The sequence below is a fragment of the Salvelinus fontinalis genome, chromosome 10 (assembly GCF_029448725.1).
Source record: "Salvelinus fontinalis isolate EN_2023a chromosome 10, ASM2944872v1, whole genome shotgun sequence".
Lineage (NCBI taxonomy): Eukaryota > Metazoa > Chordata > Actinopteri > Salmoniformes > Salmonidae > Salvelinus > Salvelinus fontinalis.
Window position 1 is genome coordinate 49582313 of NC_074674.1, and position 17946 is coordinate 49600258.

The 17946-nt window shown below is 44.6% G+C and overlaps 23 non-coding genes across 23 annotated transcripts; all 23 read left to right on the top strand.

Moving 5' to 3' along the window:
• The first annotated feature begins 144 nt into the window (after nucleotides 1-144).
• On the top strand, nucleotides 145-226 carry trnas-gcu (transfer RNA serine (anticodon GCU)). The gene has a single exon. It is a non-coding gene; the product is annotated as a tRNA-Ser (tRNA).
• A 477-nt stretch (nucleotides 227-703) lies between these two features.
• Nucleotides 704-785, top strand: trnas-gcu (transfer RNA serine (anticodon GCU)). Its single transcript has one exon. It is a non-coding gene; the product is annotated as a tRNA-Ser (tRNA).
• Nucleotides 786-1821: 1036 nt separating this feature from the next.
• Nucleotides 1822-1903, top strand: trnas-gcu (transfer RNA serine (anticodon GCU)). Its single transcript has one exon. It is a non-coding gene; the product is annotated as a tRNA-Ser (tRNA).
• A 477-nt stretch (nucleotides 1904-2380) lies between these two features.
• On the top strand, nucleotides 2381-2462 carry trnas-gcu (transfer RNA serine (anticodon GCU)). The gene has a single exon. It is a non-coding gene; the product is annotated as a tRNA-Ser (tRNA).
• Nucleotides 2463-2940: 478 nt separating this feature from the next.
• trnas-gcu (transfer RNA serine (anticodon GCU)) lies at nucleotides 2941-3022 on the top strand. Its single transcript has one exon. It is a non-coding gene; the product is annotated as a tRNA-Ser (tRNA).
• Nucleotides 3023-3498: 476 nt separating this feature from the next.
• trnas-gcu (transfer RNA serine (anticodon GCU)) lies at nucleotides 3499-3580 on the top strand. Its single transcript has one exon. It is a non-coding gene; the product is annotated as a tRNA-Ser (tRNA).
• A 1037-nt stretch (nucleotides 3581-4617) lies between these two features.
• On the top strand, nucleotides 4618-4699 carry trnas-gcu (transfer RNA serine (anticodon GCU)). The gene has a single exon. It is a non-coding gene; the product is annotated as a tRNA-Ser (tRNA).
• Nucleotides 4700-5740: 1041 nt separating this feature from the next.
• trnas-gcu (transfer RNA serine (anticodon GCU)) lies at nucleotides 5741-5822 on the top strand. The gene has a single exon. It is a non-coding gene; the product is annotated as a tRNA-Ser (tRNA).
• A 1597-nt stretch (nucleotides 5823-7419) lies between these two features.
• On the top strand, nucleotides 7420-7501 carry trnas-gcu (transfer RNA serine (anticodon GCU)). Its single transcript has one exon. It is a non-coding gene; the product is annotated as a tRNA-Ser (tRNA).
• Nucleotides 7502-8539: 1038 nt separating this feature from the next.
• On the top strand, nucleotides 8540-8621 carry trnas-gcu (transfer RNA serine (anticodon GCU)). The gene has a single exon. It is a non-coding gene; the product is annotated as a tRNA-Ser (tRNA).
• Nucleotides 8622-9098: 477 nt separating this feature from the next.
• Nucleotides 9099-9180, top strand: trnas-gcu (transfer RNA serine (anticodon GCU)). Its single transcript has one exon. It is a non-coding gene; the product is annotated as a tRNA-Ser (tRNA).
• A 477-nt stretch (nucleotides 9181-9657) lies between these two features.
• Nucleotides 9658-9739, top strand: trnas-gcu (transfer RNA serine (anticodon GCU)). The gene has a single exon. It is a non-coding gene; the product is annotated as a tRNA-Ser (tRNA).
• A 477-nt stretch (nucleotides 9740-10216) lies between these two features.
• trnas-gcu (transfer RNA serine (anticodon GCU)) lies at nucleotides 10217-10298 on the top strand. Its single transcript has one exon. It is a non-coding gene; the product is annotated as a tRNA-Ser (tRNA).
• Nucleotides 10299-10775: 477 nt separating this feature from the next.
• trnas-gcu (transfer RNA serine (anticodon GCU)) lies at nucleotides 10776-10857 on the top strand. The gene has a single exon. It is a non-coding gene; the product is annotated as a tRNA-Ser (tRNA).
• A 478-nt stretch (nucleotides 10858-11335) lies between these two features.
• trnas-gcu (transfer RNA serine (anticodon GCU)) lies at nucleotides 11336-11417 on the top strand. Its single transcript has one exon. It is a non-coding gene; the product is annotated as a tRNA-Ser (tRNA).
• A 479-nt stretch (nucleotides 11418-11896) lies between these two features.
• trnas-gcu (transfer RNA serine (anticodon GCU)) lies at nucleotides 11897-11978 on the top strand. Its single transcript has one exon. It is a non-coding gene; the product is annotated as a tRNA-Ser (tRNA).
• Nucleotides 11979-13016: 1038 nt separating this feature from the next.
• trnas-gcu (transfer RNA serine (anticodon GCU)) lies at nucleotides 13017-13098 on the top strand. Its single transcript has one exon. It is a non-coding gene; the product is annotated as a tRNA-Ser (tRNA).
• Nucleotides 13099-13576: 478 nt separating this feature from the next.
• On the top strand, nucleotides 13577-13658 carry trnas-gcu (transfer RNA serine (anticodon GCU)). Its single transcript has one exon. It is a non-coding gene; the product is annotated as a tRNA-Ser (tRNA).
• A 477-nt stretch (nucleotides 13659-14135) lies between these two features.
• trnas-gcu (transfer RNA serine (anticodon GCU)) lies at nucleotides 14136-14217 on the top strand. Its single transcript has one exon. It is a non-coding gene; the product is annotated as a tRNA-Ser (tRNA).
• A 477-nt stretch (nucleotides 14218-14694) lies between these two features.
• Nucleotides 14695-14776, top strand: trnas-gcu (transfer RNA serine (anticodon GCU)). Its single transcript has one exon. It is a non-coding gene; the product is annotated as a tRNA-Ser (tRNA).
• A 477-nt stretch (nucleotides 14777-15253) lies between these two features.
• Nucleotides 15254-15335, top strand: trnas-gcu (transfer RNA serine (anticodon GCU)). Its single transcript has one exon. It is a non-coding gene; the product is annotated as a tRNA-Ser (tRNA).
• A 477-nt stretch (nucleotides 15336-15812) lies between these two features.
• trnas-gcu (transfer RNA serine (anticodon GCU)) lies at nucleotides 15813-15894 on the top strand. The gene has a single exon. It is a non-coding gene; the product is annotated as a tRNA-Ser (tRNA).
• A 478-nt stretch (nucleotides 15895-16372) lies between these two features.
• trnas-gcu (transfer RNA serine (anticodon GCU)) lies at nucleotides 16373-16454 on the top strand. The gene has a single exon. It is a non-coding gene; the product is annotated as a tRNA-Ser (tRNA).
• The last annotated feature ends 1492 nt before the right edge of the window (nucleotides 16455-17946 follow it).

The following is a 17946-nucleotide window of genomic DNA, read 5'->3' on the forward strand; positions in this document are numbered from 1 at the left end:
GGCCTGACAACACATTTTTTAAATGTCTCGATGGGATCGACACATGGCCCTGCAATTGCTATGCTTAACTTTCATTGAATTCAATCAAGGGTTAAATTACACCGACTACAGTTTGTGGGGGCAACTGCCACAAGCAGGAAAAAGGATGAGGTGGCCGAGTGGATAAGGCGATGGACTGCTAATCCATTGTGCTATGCACGCATGGGTTCGAATCCCATCCTCATCGTGTGCACAAAATAAATTTGGTTTTGTATGGCATTGGAAGATTTTGACTCTGGCAAACACTGATAAGATGGCCCACTGCCACCGCGAAAGCACAGGACTTGGTATCTGAGTGGTGAAGCCGATGAACTACATGTGTGGATTGGAACACAAACATCTTCGCACAACAGATGTTTTTTCTTCTCTTGCATGGCCCCACGTGAATATAGAATCCCTGCACAATCCTATAGCGACTGATAAGATTCAGGAATTGAAGAATAGCTTTACCAAGGGCAACCTCAACGGTGGGATATGAACCGAAACCTCCCCACACTTAATCAAGCACTGTAGACCACTCGGCCTGACAACACATTTTTTAAATGTCTCGATGGGATCGACACATGGCCCTGCAATTGCTATGCTTAACTTTCATTGATTTCAATCAAGGGTTTAAATACAGCAACTACAATTTGTGGGGGCAACTGCCAAAAGCAGGAATAAGGATGAAGTGGCCGAGTGGTTAAGGCGATGGACTGCTAATCCATTGTGCTTTGCACGCATGGGTTCGAATCCCATCCTCATCGTACCTACAAAAAATTTTTGGTTTTGTATGGCATTGGAAGATTTTGACTCTAGCAAACACTGATAAGATGGCCCACTGCGACCGCAAAAGCACAGGACTTGGTATCTGAGTGGTGAAGCCGATGAACTACATGTGTCCATTGGAACACAAACATCTTCGCACAACAGATGTTTTTTCTTCTCTTGCATGGCCCCACGTGAATATAGAATCCCTGCACAATCCTAGAGCGACTGATAAGATTCAGAAATTGAAGAATAGCTTTACCAAGGGCAACCTCAACGGTGGGATTTGAACCGAAACCTCCCCACACTTAATCAAGCACTGTAGACTACTCGGCCTGACAACACATTTTTTAAATGTCTCGATGGGATCGACACATGGCCCTGCAATTGCTATGCTTAACTTTCATTGATTTCAATCAAGGGTTTAAATACAGCAACTACAATTTGTGGGGGCAACTGCCACAACCAGTAACAAGGATGAGGTGGACGAGGGGTTAAGGCGATGGACTGCTAATCCTTTGTGCTTTGCACGCATGGGTTCGAATCCCATCCTCATCGTACCTACAAAAAAATTTTGGTTTTGTATGGCATTGGAAGATTTTGACTCTAGCAAACACTGATAAGATGGCCCACTGCGACCGCAAAAGCACAGGACTTGGTATCTGAGTGGTGAAGCCGATGAACTACATGTGTCCATTGGAACACAAACATCTTCGCACAACAGATGTTTTTTCTTCTCTTGCATGGCCCCACGTGAATATAGAATCCCTGCACAATCCTAGAGCGACTGATAAGATTCAGGAATTGAAGAATAGCTTTACCAAGGGCAACCTCAAATGTGGGATTTGAACCGAAACCTCCCCACACTTAATCAAGCACTGTAGACCACTCGGCCTGACAACACATTTTTTAAATGTCTCGATGGGATCGACACATGGCCCTGCAATTGCTATGCTTAACTTTCATTGATTTCAATCAAGGGTTAAATTACAGCAACTACAGTTTGTGGGGGCAACTGCCACAAGCAGGAACAAGGATGAGGTGGCCGAGTGGTTAAGGCGATGGACTGCTAATCCATTGTGCTATGGACGCATGGGTTCGAATCCCATCCTCATCGTGTGCACAAATTAAATTTGGTTTTGTATGGCATTGGAAGATTTTGACTCTGGCAAACACTGATAAGATGGCCCACTGCCACCGCGAAAGCACAGGACTTGGTATCTGAGTGGTGAAGCCGATGAACTACATGTGTGGATTGGAACACAAACATCTTCGCAAAACAGATGTTTTTTCTTCTCTTGCATGGCCCCACATGAATATAGAATCCCTGCACAATCCTAGAGCGACTGATAAGATTCAGAAATTGAAGAATAGCTTTACCAAGGGCAACCTCAACGGTGGGATATGAACCGAAACCTCCCCACACTTAATCAAGCACTGTAGACTACTCTGCCTGACAACACATTTTTTAAATGTCTCGATGGGATCGACACATGGCCCTGCAATTGCTATGCTTAACTTTCATTGATTTCAATCAAGGGTTTAAATACAGCAACTACAATTTGTGGGGGCAACTGCCACAACCAGTAAAAAGGATGAGGTGGCCGAGTGGTTAAGGCGATGGACTGCTAATCCATTGTGCTATGCACGCATGGGTTCGAATCCCATCCTCATCGCACCTACAAAAAAAATTTGGTTTTGTATGGCATTGGAAGATTTTGACTCTGGCAAACACTGATAAGATGGCCCACTGCCACCGCGAAAGCACAGGACTTGGTATCTGAGTGGTGAAGCCGATGAACTACATGTGTGGATTGGAACACAAACATCTTCGCAAAACAGATGTTTTTTCTTCTCTTGCATGGCCCCACATGAATATAGAATCCCTGCACAATCCTAGAGCGACTGATAAGATTCAGAAATTGAAGAATAGCTTTACCAAGGGTTAACCTCAACGGTGGGATATGAACCGAAACCTCCCCACACTTAATCAAGCACTGTAGACCACTCGGCCTGACAACACATTTTTTAAATGTCTCGATGGGATCGACACATGGCCCTGCAATTGCTATGCTTAACTTTCATTGATTTCAATCAAGGGTTAAATTACAGCAACTACAGTTTGTGGGGGCAACTGCCACAAGCAGGAACAAGGATGAGGTGGCCGAGTGGTTAAGGCGATGGACTGCTAATCCATTGTGCTTTGCACGCATGGGTTCGAATCCCATCCTCATCGTACCTAAAAAAAATGTTGGTTTTGTATGGCATTGGAAGATTTTGACTCTAGCAAACACTGATAAGATGGCCCACTGCGACCGCAAAAGCACAAGACTTGGTATCTGAGTGGTGAAGCCGATGAACTACATGTGTCCATTGGAACACAAACATCTTCGCACAACAGATGTTTTTTCTTCTCTTGCATGGCCCCACGTGAATATAGAATCCCTGCACAATCCTAGAGCGACTGATAAGATTCAGGAATTGAAGAATAGCTTTACCAAGGGCAACCTCAAATGTGGGATTTGAACCGAAACCTCCCCACACTTAATCAAGCACTGTAGACCACTCGGCCTGACAACACATTTTTTAAATGTCTCGATGGGATCGACACATGGCCCTGCAATTGCTATGCTTAACTTTCATTGAATTCAATCAAGGGTTAAATTACACCGACTACAGTTTGTGGGGGCAACTGCCACAAGCAGGAAAAAGGATGAGGTGGCCGAGTGGATAAGGCGATGGACTGCTAATCCATTGTGCTATGCACGCATGGGTTCGAATCCCATCCTCATCGTACCTACAAAAAAACTTTGGTTTTGTATGGCATTGGAAGATTTTGACTCTGGCAAACATTGATAAGATGGCCCACTGCCACCGCGAAAGCACAGGACTTGGTATCTGAGTGGTGAAGCCGATGAACTACATGTGTGGATTGGAACACAAACATCTTCGCAAAACAGATGTTTTTTCTTCTCTTGCATGGCCCCACATGGATATAGAATCCCTGCACAATCCTAGAGCGACTGATAAGATTCAGAAATTGAAGAATAGCTTTACCAAGGGCAACCTCAACGGTGGGATATGAACCGAAACCTCCCCACACTTAATCAAGCACTGTAGACCACTCGGCCTGACAACACATTTTTTAAATGTCTCGATGGGATCGACACATGGCCCTGCAATTGCTATGCTTAACTTTCATTGATTTCAATCAAGGGTTTAAATACAGCAACTACAATTTGTGGGGGCAACTGCCAAAAGCAGGAATAAGGATGAGGTGGCCGAGTGGTTAAGGCGATGGACTGCTAATCCATTGTGCTATGCACGCATCGGTTCGAATCCCATTCTCATCGTACCTACAATGAAAGTTTGGTTTTGTATGGCATTGGAAGATTTTGACTCTGGCCAACACTGATAAGATGGCCCACTGCGACCACGAAAGCACAGGACTTGGTATCTGAGTGGTGAAGCCGATGAACTACATGTGTGGATTGGAACACAAACATCTTCGCAAAACAGATGTTTTGTCTTCTCTTGCATGGCCCCACATGAATAAAGAATCCCTGCACAATAATAGAGCAAACTGATAAGATTCAGGAATTGAAGAATAGCTTTACCAAGGGCAACCCCAACGGTGGGATTTGAACCGAAACCTCCCCACACTTAATCAAGCACTGTACACCATTCGGCCTGACAACACAATTGTTAAATGTCTCGATGGGATCGACACATGGCCCTGCAATTGCTATGCTTAACTCTCTTTGATTTCAATCAAGGGTTTAAATACAGCAACTACAATTTGTGGGGGCAACTGCCACAACCAGGAACAAGGATGAGGTGGCCGAGTGGTTAAGGCGATGGATTGCTAATCCATTGTCCTATGCACGCATGGGTTCGAATCCCATCCTCATCGTACCTACAAAAAAACTTTGGTTTTGTATGGCATTGGAAGATTTTGACTCTGGCAAACATTGATAAGATGGCCCACTGCCTGCCACCGCGAAAGCACAGGACTTGGTATCTGAGTGGTGAAGCCGATGAACTACATGTGTGGATTGGAACACAAACATCTTCGCAAAACAGATGTTTTTTCTTCTCTTGCATGGCCCCACATGAATATAGAATCCCTGCACAATCCTAGAGCGACTGATAAGATTCAGAAATTGAAGAATAGCTTTACCAAGGGCAACCTCAACGGTGGGATATGAACCGAAACCTCCCCACACTTAATCAAGCACTGTAGACCACTCGGCCTGACAACACATTTTTTAAATGTCTCGATGGGATCGACACATGGCCCTGCAATTGCTATGCTTAACTTTCATTGATTTCAATCAAGGGTTTAAATACAGCAACTACAATTTGTGGGGGCAACTGCCAAAAGCAGGAATAAGGATGAGGTGGCCGAGTGGTTAAGTCGATGGACTGCTAATCCATTGTGCTATGCACGCATCGGTTCGAATCCCATCCTCATCGTACCTATAATGAAAGTTTGGTTTTGTATGGCATTGGAAGATTTTGACTCTGGCCAACACTGATAAGATGGCCCACTGCGACCACGAAAGCACAGGACTTGGTATCTGAGTGGTGAAGCCGATGAACTACATGTGTGGATTGGAACACAAACATCTTCGCAAAACAGATGTTTTGTCTTCTCTTGCATGGCCCCACATGAATAAAGAATCCCTGCACAATAATAGAGCAAACTGATAAGATTCAGGAATTGAAGAATAGCTTTACCAAGGGCAACCCCAACGGTGGTATTTGAACCGAAACCTCCCCACACTTAATCAAGCACTGTACACCATTCGGCCTGACAACACAATTGTTAAATGTCTCGATGGGATCGACACATGGCCCTGCAATTGCTATGCTTAGCTCTCTTTGATTTCAATCAAGGGTTTAAATAAAGCAACTACAATTTGTGGGGGCAACTGCCACAAACAGGAAAAAGGATGAGGTGGCCGAGTGGTTAAGGCGATGGATTGCTAATCCATTGTCCTATGCACGCATGGGTTCGAATCCCATCCTCATCGTACCTACAAAAAAACTTTGGTTTTGTATGGCATTGGAAGATTTTGACTCTGGCAAACATTGATAAGATGGCCCACTGCCACCGCGAAAGCACAGGACTTGGTATCTGAGTGGTGAAGCCGATGAACTACATGTGTGGATTGGAACACAAACATCTTCGCAAAACAGATGTTTTTTCTTCTCTTGCATGGCCCCACATGAATATAGAATCCCTGCACAATCCTAGAGCGACTGATAAGATTCAGAAATTGAAGAATAGCTTTACCAAGGGCAACCTCAACGGTGGGATATGAACCGAAACCTCCCCACACTTAATCAAGCACTGTAGACCACTCGGCCTGACAACACATTTTTTAAATGTCTCGATGGGATCGACACATGGCCCTGCAATTGCTATGCTTAACTTTCATTGATTTCAATCAAGGGTTTAAATACAGCAACTACAATTTGTGGGGGCAACTGCCAAAAGCAGGAATAAGGATGAGGTGGCCGAGTGGTTAAGGCGATGGACTGCTAATCCATTGTGCTATGCACGCATTGGTTCGAATCTTATCCTCATCGTACCTACAAAAAAACTTTGGTTTTGTATGGCATTGGAAGATTTTGACTCTGGCAAACGTTGATAAGATGGCCCACTGCCACCGCGAAAGCACAGGACTTGGTATCTGAGTGGTGAAGCCGATGAACTACATGTGTGGATTGGAACACAAACATCTTCGCAAAACAGATGTTTTTTCTTCTCTTGCATGGCCCCACATGAATATAGAATCCCTGCACAATCCTAGAGCGACTGATAAGATTCAGAAATTGAAGAATAGCTTTACCAAGGGCAACCTCAACGGTGGGATATGAAACGAAACCTCCCCACACTTAATCAAGCACTGTAGACAACTCTGCCTGACAACACATTTGTTAAATGTCTCGATGGGATCGACACATGGCCCTGCAATTGCTATGCTTAACTTTCATTGATTTTAATCAAGGGTTTAAATACAGCAACTACAATTTGTGGGGGCAACTGCCACAAGCAGGAAAAAGGATGAGGTGGCCGAGTGGTTAAGGCGATGGACTGCTAATCCATTGTGCTATACATGCATGGGTTCGAATCCAATCCTCATCGTACCTACAATAAAACTTTGGTTTTGTATGGCATTGGAAGATTTTGACTCTGGTAAACACTGATAAGATGGCCCACTGCGACCACGAAAGCACAGGACTTGGTATCTGAGTGGTGAAGCCGATGAACTACATGTGTGGATTGGAACACAAACATCTTCGCAAAACAGATGTTTTGTCTTCTCTTGCATGGCCCCACATGAATATAGAATCCCTGCACAATCCTAGAGCAAACTGATAAGATTCAGGAATTGAAGAATAGCTTTACCAAGGGCAACCTCAACGGTGGGATTTGAACCGAAACCTCCCCACACTTAATCAAGCACTGTACACCACTCGGCCTGACAACACATTTTTTAAATGTCTCGATGGGATCGACACATGACCCTGCAATTGCTATGCTTAACTTTAAATTGATTTCAATCAAGGGTTAAATTACAGCAACTACAGTTTGTGGGGGCAACTGCCACAAGCAGGATCACGGATGAGGTGGCCGAGTGGTTAAGGCGATGGACTGCTAATCCTTTGTGCTATGCACGCATGGGTTCGAATCCCATCCTCATCGTGTGCACAAAAAAAAATTGGTTTTGTATGGCATTGGAAGATTTTGACTCTGGCAAACATTGATAAGATGGCCCACTGCCACCGCGAAAGCACAGGACTTGGTATCTGAGTGGTGAAGCCGATGAACTACATGTTGTGGATTGGAACACAAACATCTTCGCAAAACAGATGTTTTTTCTTCTCTTGCATGGCCCCACATGAATATAGAATCCCTGCACAATCCTAGAGCGACTGATAAGATTCAGAAATTGAAGAATAGCTTTACCAAGGGCAACCTCAACGGTGGGATTTGAACCGAAACCTCCCCACACTTAATCAAGCACTGTAGACCACTCGGCCTGACAACACATTTTTTAAATGTCTCGATGGGATCGACACATGGCCCTGCAATTGCTATGCTTAACTTTCATTGATTTCAATCAAGGGTTTAAATTACAGCAACTACAGTTTGTGGGGGCAACTGCCACAACCAGGAAAAAGGATGAGGTGGCCGAGTGATTAAGGCGATGAACTGCTTATCCATTGTGCTATGCACGCATGGGTTCGAATCCCAACCTCATCGTGTGCACAAAAAAAGATTGGTTTTGTATGGCATTGGAAGATTTTGACTCTGGCAAACATTGATAAGATGGCCCACTGCCACCGCGAAAGCACAGGACTTGGTATCTGAGTGGTGAAGCCGATGAACTACATGTGTGGATTGGAACACAAACATCTTCGCAAAACAGATGTTTTTTCTTCTCTTGCATGGCCCCACATGAATATAGAATCCCTGCACAATCCTAGAGCGACTGATAAGATTCAGAAATTGAAGAATAGCTTTACCAAGGGCAACCTCAACGGTGGGATATGAACCGAAACCTCCCCACACTTAATCAAGCACTGTAGACCACTCGGCCTGACAACACATTTTTTAAATGTCTCGATGGGATCGACACATGGCCCTGCAATTGCTATGCTTAACTTTCATTGATTTCAATCAAGGGTTTAAATACAGCAACTACAATTTGTGGGGGCAACTGCCAAAAGCAGGAATAAGGATGAGGTGGCCGAGTGGTTAAGGCGATGGACTGCTAATCCATTGTGCTATGCACGCATGGGTTCGAATCCCATCCTCATCGTACCTACAAAAAAACTTTGGTTTTGTATGGCATTGGAAGATTTTGACTCTGGCAAACATTGATAAGATGGCCCACTGCCACCGCGAAAGCACAGGACTTGGTATCTGAGTGGTGAAGCCGATGAACTACATGTGTGGATTGGAACACAAACATCTTCGCAAAACAGATGTTTTTTCTTCTCTTGCATGGCCCCACATGAATATAGAATCCCTGCACAATCCTAGAGCGACTGATAAGATTCAGAAATTGAAGAATAGCTTTACCAAGGGCAACCTCAACGGTGGGATATGAACCGAAACCTCCCCACACTTAATCAAGTACTGTAGACCACTCGGCCTGACAACACATTTTTTAAATGTCTCGATGGGATCGACACATGGCCCTGCAATTGCTATGCTTAACTTTCATTGATTTCAATCAAGGGTTTAAATACAGCAACTACAGTTTGTGGGGGCAACTGCCACAACCAGTAAAAAGGATGAGGTGGCCGAGTGGTTAAGGAGATGGACTGCTAATCCATTGTGCTATGCACGCATGGGTTCGAATCCCATCCTCATCGTGTGCACAAAATAAATTTGGTTTTGTATGGCACTGGAAGATTTTGACTCTAGCAAACACTGATAAGATGGCCCACTGCGACCGCAAAAGCACAGGACTTGGTATCTGAGTGGTGAAGCCGATGAACTACATGTGTCCATTGGAACACAAACATCTTCGCACAACAGATGTTTTTTCTTCTCTTGCATGGCCCCACGTGAATATAGAATCCCTGCACAATCCTAGAGCGACTGATAAGATTCAGGAATTGAAGAATAGCTTTACCAAGGGCAACCTCAAATGTGGGATTTGAACCGAAACCTCCCCACACTTAATCAAGCACTGTAGACCACTCGGCCTGACAACACATTTTTTAAATGTCTCGATGGGATCGACACATGGCCCTGCAATTGCTATGCTTAACTTTCATTGATTTCAATCAAGGGTTAAATTACAGCAACTACAGTTTGTGGGGGCAACTGCCACAAGCAGGAACAAGGATGAGGTGGCCGAGTGGTTAAGGCGATGGACTGCTAATCCATTGTGCTATGCACGCATGGGTTCGAATCCCATCCTCATCGTGTGCACAAATTAAATTTGGTTTTGTATGGCATTGGAAGATTTTGACTCTCGCAAACACTGATAAGATGGCCCACTGCCACCGCGAAAGCACAGGACTTGGTATCTGAGTGGTGAAGCCGATGAACTACATGTGTGGATTGGAACACAAACATCTTCGCAAAACAGATGTTTTTTCTTCTCTTGCATGGCCCCACATGAATATAGAATCCCTGCACAATCCTAGAGCGACTGATAAGATTCAGAAATTGAAGAATAGCTTTACCAAGGGCAACCTCAACGGTGGGATATGAACCGAAACCTCCCCACACTTAATCAAGCACTGTAGACCACTCGGCCTGACAACACATTTTTTAAATGTCTCGATGGGATCGACACATGGCCCTGCAATTGCTATGCTTAACTTTCATTGATTTCAATCAAGGGTTAAATTACAGCAACTACAGTTTGTGGGGGCAACTGCCACAAGCAGGAACAAGGATGAGGTGGCCGAGTGGTTAAGGCGATGGACTGCTAATCCATTGTGCTTTGCACGCATGGGTTCGAATCCCATCCTCATCGTACCTACAAAAAAATGCTGGTTTTGTATGGCATTGGAAGATTTTGACTCTAGCAAACACTGATAAGATGGCCCACTGCGACTGCAAAAGCACAGGACTTGGTATCTGAGTGGTGAAGCCGATGAACTACATGTGTCCATTGGAACACAAACATCTTCGCACAACAGATGTTTTTTCTTCTCTTGCATGGCCCCACGTGAATATAGAATCCCTGCACAATCCTAGAGCGACTGATAAGATTCAGGAATTGAAGAATAGCTTTACCAAGGGCAACCTCAAATGTGGGATTTGAACCGAAACCTCCCCACACTTAATCAAGCACTGTAGACCACTCGGCCTGACAACACATTTTTTAAATGTCTCGATGGGATCGACACATGGCCCTGCAATTGCTATGCTTAACTTTCATTGATTTCAATCAAGGGTTTAAATACAGCAACTACAATTTGTGGGGGCAACTGCCAAAAGCAGGAATAAGGATGAGGTGGCCGAGTGGTTAAGGCGATGGACTGCTAATCCATTGTGCTATGCACGCATCGGTTCGAATCCCATCCTCATCGTACCTATAATGAAAGTTTGGTTTTGTATGGCATTGGAAGATTTTGACTCTGGCCAACACTGATAAGATGGCCCACTGCGACCACGAAAGCACAGGACTTGGTATCTGAGTGGTGAAGCCGATGAACTACATGTGTGGATTGGAACACAAACATCTTCGCAAAACAGATGTTTTGTCTTCTCTTGCATGGCCCCACATGAATAAAGAATCCCTGCACAATAATAGAGCAAACTGATAAGATTCAGGAATTGAAGAATAGCTTTACCAAGGGCAACCCCAACGGTGGTATTTGAACCGAAACCTCCCCACACTTAATCAAGCACTGTACACCATTCGGCCTGACAACACAATTGTTAAATGTCTCGATGGGATCGACACATGGCCCTGCAATTGCTATGCTTAGCTCTCTTTGATTTCAATCAAGGGTTTAAATACAGCAACTACAATTTGTGGGGGCAACTGCCACAACCAGGAAAAAGGATGAGGTGGCCGAGTGGTTAAGGCGATGGACTGCTAATCCATTGTGCTATGCACGCATGGGTTCGAATCCCATCCTCATCGTACCTACAAAAAAACTTTGGTTTTGTATGGCATTGGAAGATTTTGACTCTGGTAAACACTGATAAGATGGCCCACTGCGACCACGAAAGCACAGGACTTGGTATCTGAGTGGTGAAGCCGATGAACTACATGTGTGGATTGGAACACAAACATCTTCGCAAAACAGATGTTTTGTCTTCTCTTGCATGGCCCCACATGAATATAGAATCCCTGCACAATCCTAGAGCAAACTGATAAGATTCAGGAATTGAAGAATAGCTTTACCAAGGGCAACCTCAACGGTGGGATTTGAACCGAAACCTCCCCACACTTAATCAAGCACTGTACACCACTCGGCCTGACAACACATTTTTTAAATGTCTCGATGGGATCGACACATGGCCCTGCAATTGCTATGCTTAACTTTAAATTGATTTCAATCAAGGGTTAAATTACAGCAACTACAGTTTGTGGGGGCAACTGCCACAAGCAGGAACAAGGATGAGGTGGCCGAGTGGTTAAGGCGATGGACTGCTAATCCTTTGTGCTATGCACGCATGGGTTCGAATCCCATCCTCATCGTGTGCACAAAAAAAAATTGGTTTTGTATGGCATTGGAAGATTTTGACTCTGGCAAACATTGATAAGATGGCCCACTGCCACCGCGAAAGCACAGGACTTGGTATCTGAGTGGTGAAGCCGATGAACTACATGTTGTGGATTGGAACACAAACATCTTCGCAAAACAGATGTTTTTTCTTCTCTTGCATGGCCCCACATGAATATAGAATCCCTGCACAATCCTAGAGCGACTGATAAGATTCAGAAATTGAAGAATAGCTTTACCAAGGGCAACCTCAACGGTGGGATTTGAACCGAAACCTCCCCACACTTAATCAAGCACTGTAGACCACTCGGCCTGACAACACATTTTTTAAATGTCTCGATGGGATCGACACATGGCCCTGCAATTGCTATGCTTAACTTTCATTGATTTCAATCAAGGGTTTAAATTACAGCAACTACAGTTTGTGGGGGCAACTGCCACAACCAGGAAAAAGGATGAGGTGGCCGAGTGATGAAGGCGATGAACTGCTAATCCATTGTGCTATGCACGCATGGGTTCGAATCCCAACCTCATCGTGTGCACAAAAAAAGATTGGTTTTGTATGGCATTGGAAGATTTTGACTCTGGCAAACATTGATAAGATGGCCCACTGCCACCGCGAAAGCACAGGACTTGGTATCTGAGTGGTGAAGCCGATGAACTACATGTGTGGATTGGAACACAAACATCTTCGCAAAACAGATGTTTTTTCTTCTCTTGCATGGCCCCACATGAATATAGAATCCCTGCACAATCCTAGAGCGACTGATAAGATTCAGAAATTGAAGAATAGCTTTACCAAGGGCAACCTCAACGGTGGGATATGAACCGAAACCTCCCCACACTTAATCAAGCACTGTAGACCACTCGGCCTGACAACACATTTTTTAAATGTCTCGATGGGATCGACACATGGCCCTGCAATTGCTATGCTTAACTTTCATTGATTTCAATCAAGGGTTTAAATACAGCAACTACAATTTGTGGGGGCAACTGCCAAAAGCAGGAGTAAGGATGAGGTGGCCGAGTGGTTAAGGCGATGGACTGCTAATCCATTGTGCTATGCACGCATCGGTTCGAATCCCATCCTCATCGTACCTATAATGAAAGTTTGGTTTTGTATGGCATTGGAAGATTTTGACTCTGGCCAACACTGATAAGATGGCCCACTGCGACCACGAAAGCACAGGACTTGGTATCTGAGTGGTGAAGCCGATGAACTACATGTGTGGATTGGAACACAAACATCTTCGCAAAACAGATGTTTTGTCTTCTCTTGCATGGCCCCACATGAATAAAGAATCCCTGCACAATAATAGAGCAAACTGATAAGATTCAGGAATTGAAGAATAGCTTTACCAAGGGCAACCCCAACGGTGGTATTTGAACCGAAACCTCCCCACACTTAATCAAGCACTGTACACCATTCGGCCTGACAACACAATTGTTAAATGTCTCGATGGGATCGACACATGGCCCTGCAATTGCTATGCTTAGCTCTCTTTGATTTCAATCAAGGGTTTAAATACAGCAACTACAATTTGTGGGGGCAACTGCCACAACCAGGAAAAAGGATGAGGTGGCCGAGTGGTTAAGGCGATGGACTGCTAATCCATTGTGCTATGCACGCATGGGTTCGAATCCCATCCTCATCGTACCTACAAAAAAACTTTGGTTTTGTATGGCATTGGAAGATTTTGACTCTGGCAAACATTGATAAGATGGCCCACTGCCACCGCGAAAGCACAGGACTTGGTATCTGAGTGGTGAAGCCGATGAACTACATGTGTGGATTGGAACACAAACATCTTCGCAAAACAGATGTTTTTTCTTCTCTTGCATGGCCCCACATGAATATAGAATCCCTGCACAATCCTAGAGCGACTGATAAGATTCAGAAATTGAAGAATAGCTTTACCAAGGGCAACCTCAACGGTGGGATATGAACCGAAACCTCCCCACACTTAATCAAGCACTGTAGACCACTCGGCCTGACAACACATTTTTTAAATGTCTCGATGGGATCGACACATGGCCCTGCAATTGCTATGCTTAACTTTCATTGATTTCAATCAAGGGTTTAAATACAGCAACTACAGTTTGTGGGGGCAACTGCCACAACCAGTAAAAAGGATGAGGTGGCCGAGTGGTTAAGGAGATGGACTGCTAATCCATTGTGCTATGCACGCATGGGTTCGAATCCCATCCTCATCGTGTGCACAAAATAAATTTGGTTTTGTATGGCACTGGAAGATTTTGACTCTAGCAAACACTGATAAGATGGCCCACTGCGACCGCAAAAGCACAGGACTTGGTATCTGAGTGGTGAAGCCGATGAACTACATGTGTCCATTGGAACACAAACATCTTCGCACAACAGATGTTTTTTCTTCTCTTGCATGGCCCCACGTGAATATAGAATCCCTGCACAATCCTAGAGCGACTGATAAGATTCAGGAATTGAAGAATAGCTTTACCAAGGGCAACCTCAAATGTGGGATTTGAACCGAAACCTCCCCACACTTAATCAAGCACTGTAGACCACTCGGCCTGACAACACATTTTTTAAATGTCTCGATGGGATCGACACATGGCCCTGCAATTGCTATGCTTAACTTTCATTGATTTCAATCAAGGGTTAAATTACAGCAACTACAGTTTGTGGGGGCAACTGCCACAAGCAGGAACAAGGATGAGGTGGTCGAGTGGTTAAGGCGATGGACTGCTAATCCATTGTGCTATGCACGCATGGGTTCGAATCCCATCCTCATCGTGTGCACAAATTAAATTTGGTTTTGTATGGCATTGGAAGATTTTGACTCTCGCAAACACTGATAAGATGGCCCACTGCCACCGCGAAAGCACAGGACTTGGTATCTGAGTGGTGAAGCCGATGAACTACATGTGTCCATTGGAACACAAACATCTTCGCAAAACAGATGTTTTTTCTTCTCTTGCATGGCCCCACATGAATATAGAATCCCTGCACAATCCTAGAGCGACTGATAAGATTCAGAAATTGAAGAATAGCTTTACCAAGGGCAACCTCAACGGTGGGATATGAACCGAAACCTCCCCACACTTAATCAAGCACTGTAGACCACTCGGCCTGACAACACATTTTTTAAATGTCTCGATGGGATCGACACATGGCCCTGCAATTGCTATGCTTAACTTTCATTGATTTCAATCAAGGGTTAAATTACAGCAACTACAGTTTGTGGGGGCAACTGCCACAAGCAGGAACAAGGATGAGGTGGCCGAGTGGTTAAGGCGATGGACTGCTAATCCATTGTGCTTTGCACGCATGGGTTCGAATCCCATCCTCATCGTACCTACAAAAAAATGCTGGTTTTGTATGGCATTGGAAGATTTTGACTCTAGCAAACACTGATAAGATGGCCCACTGCGACTGCAAAAGCACAGGACTTGGTATCTGAGTGGTGAAGCCGATGAACTACATGTGTCCATTGGAACACAAACATCTTCGCACAACAGATGTTTTTTCTTCTCTTGCATGGCCCCACGTGAATATAGAATCCCTGCACAATCCTAGAGCGACTGATAAGATTCAGGAATTGAAGAATAGCTTTACCAAGGGCAACCTCAAATGTGGGATTTGAACCGAAACCTCCCCACACTTAATCAAGCACTGTAGACCACTCGGCCTGACAACACATTTTTTAAATGTCTCGATGGGATCGACACATGGCCCTGCAATTGCTATGCTTAACTTTCATTGATTTCAATCAAGGGTTTAAATACAGCAACTACAATTTGTGGGGGCAACTGCCAAAAGCAGGAATAAGGATGAGGTGGCCGAGTGGTTAAGGCGATGGACTGCTAATCCATTGTGCTATGCACGCATCGGTTCGAATCCCATCCTCATCGTACCTATAATGAAAGTTTGGTTTTGTATGGCATTGGAAGATTTTGACTCTGGCCAACACTGATAAGATGGCCCACTGCGACCACGAAAGCACAGGACTTGGTATCTGAGTGGTGAAGCCGATGAACTACATGTGTGGATTGGAACACAAACATCTTCGCAAAACAGATGTTTTGTCTTCTCTTGCATGGCCCCACATGAATAAAGAATCCCTGCACAATAATAGAGCAAACTGATAAGATTCAGGAATTGAAGAATAGCTTTACCAAGGGCAACCCCAACGGTGGTATTTGAACCGAAACCTCCCCACACTTAATCAAGCACTGTACACCATTCGGCCTGACAACACAATTGTTAAATGTCTCGATGGGATCGACACATGGCCCTGCAATTGCTATGCTTAGCTCTCTTTGATTTCAATCAAGGGTTTAAATACAGCAACTACAATTTGTGGGGGCAACTGCCACAACCAGGAAAAAGGATGAGGTGGCCGAGTGGTTAAGGCGATGGACTGCTAATCCATTGTGCTATGCACGCATGGGTTCGAATCCCATCCTCATCGTACCTACAAAAAAACTTTGGTTTTGTATGGCATTGGAAGATTTTGACTCTGGTAAACACTGATAAGATGGCCCACTGCGACCACGAAAGCACAGGACTTGGTATCTGAGTGGTGAAGCCGATGAACTACATGTGTGGATTGGAACACAAACATCTTCGCAAAACAGATGTTTTGTCTTCTCTTGCATGGCCCCACATGAATATAGAATCCCTGCACAATCCTAGAGCAAACTGATAAGATTCAGGAATTGAAGAATAGCTTTACCAAGGGCAACCTCAACGGTGGGATTTGAACCGAAACCTCCCCACACTTAATCAAGCACTGTACACCACTCGGCCTGACAACACATTTTTTAAATGTCTCGATGGGATCGACACATGGCCCTGCAATTGCTATGCTTAACTTTAAATTGATTTCAATCAAGGGTTAAATTACAGCAACTACAGTTTGTGGGGGCAACTGCCACAAGCAGGAACAAGGATGAGGTGGCCGAGTGGTTAAGGCGATGGACTGCTAATCCTTTGTGCTATGCACGCATGGGTTCCAATCCCATCCTCATCGTGTGCACAAAAAAAAATTGGTTTTGTATGGCATTGGAAGATTTTGACTCTGGCAAACATTGATAAGATGGCCCACTGCCACCGCGAAAGCACAGGACTTGGTATCTGAGTGGTGAAGCCGATGAACTACATGTTGTGGATTGGAACACAAACATCTTCGCAAAACAGATGTTTTTTCTTCTCTTGCATGGCCCCACATGAATATAGAATCCCTGCACAATCCTAGAGCGACTGATAAGATTCAGAAATTGAAGAATAGCTTTACCAAGGGCAACCTCAACGGTGGGATTTGAACCGAAACCTCCCCACACTTAATCAAGCACTGTAGACCACTCGGCCTGACAACACATTTTTTAAATGTCTCGATGGGATCGACACATGGCCCTGCAATTGCTATGCTTAACTTTCATTGATTTCAATCAAGGGTTTAAATTACAGCAACTACAGTTTGTGGGGGCAACTGCCACAACCAGGAAAAAGGATGAGGTGGCCGAGTGATGAAGGCGATGAACTGCTAATCCATTGTGCTATGCACGCATGGGTTCGAATCCCAACCTCATCGTGTGCACAAAAAAAGATTGGTTTTGTATGGCATTGGAAGATTTTGACTCTGGCAAACATTGATAAGATGGCCCACTGCCACCGCGAAAGCACAGGACTTGGTATCTGAGTGGTGAAGCCGATGAACTACATGTGTGGATTGGAACACAAACATCTTCGCAAAACAGATGTTTTTTCTTCTCTTGCATGGCCCCACATGAATATAGAATCCCTGCACAATCCTAGAGCGACTGATAAGATTCAGAAATTGAAGAATAGCTTTACCAAGGGCAACCTCAACGGTGGGATATGAACCGAAACCTCCCCACACTTAATCAAGCACTGTAGACCACTCGGCCTGACAACACATTTTTTAAATGTCTCGATGGGAT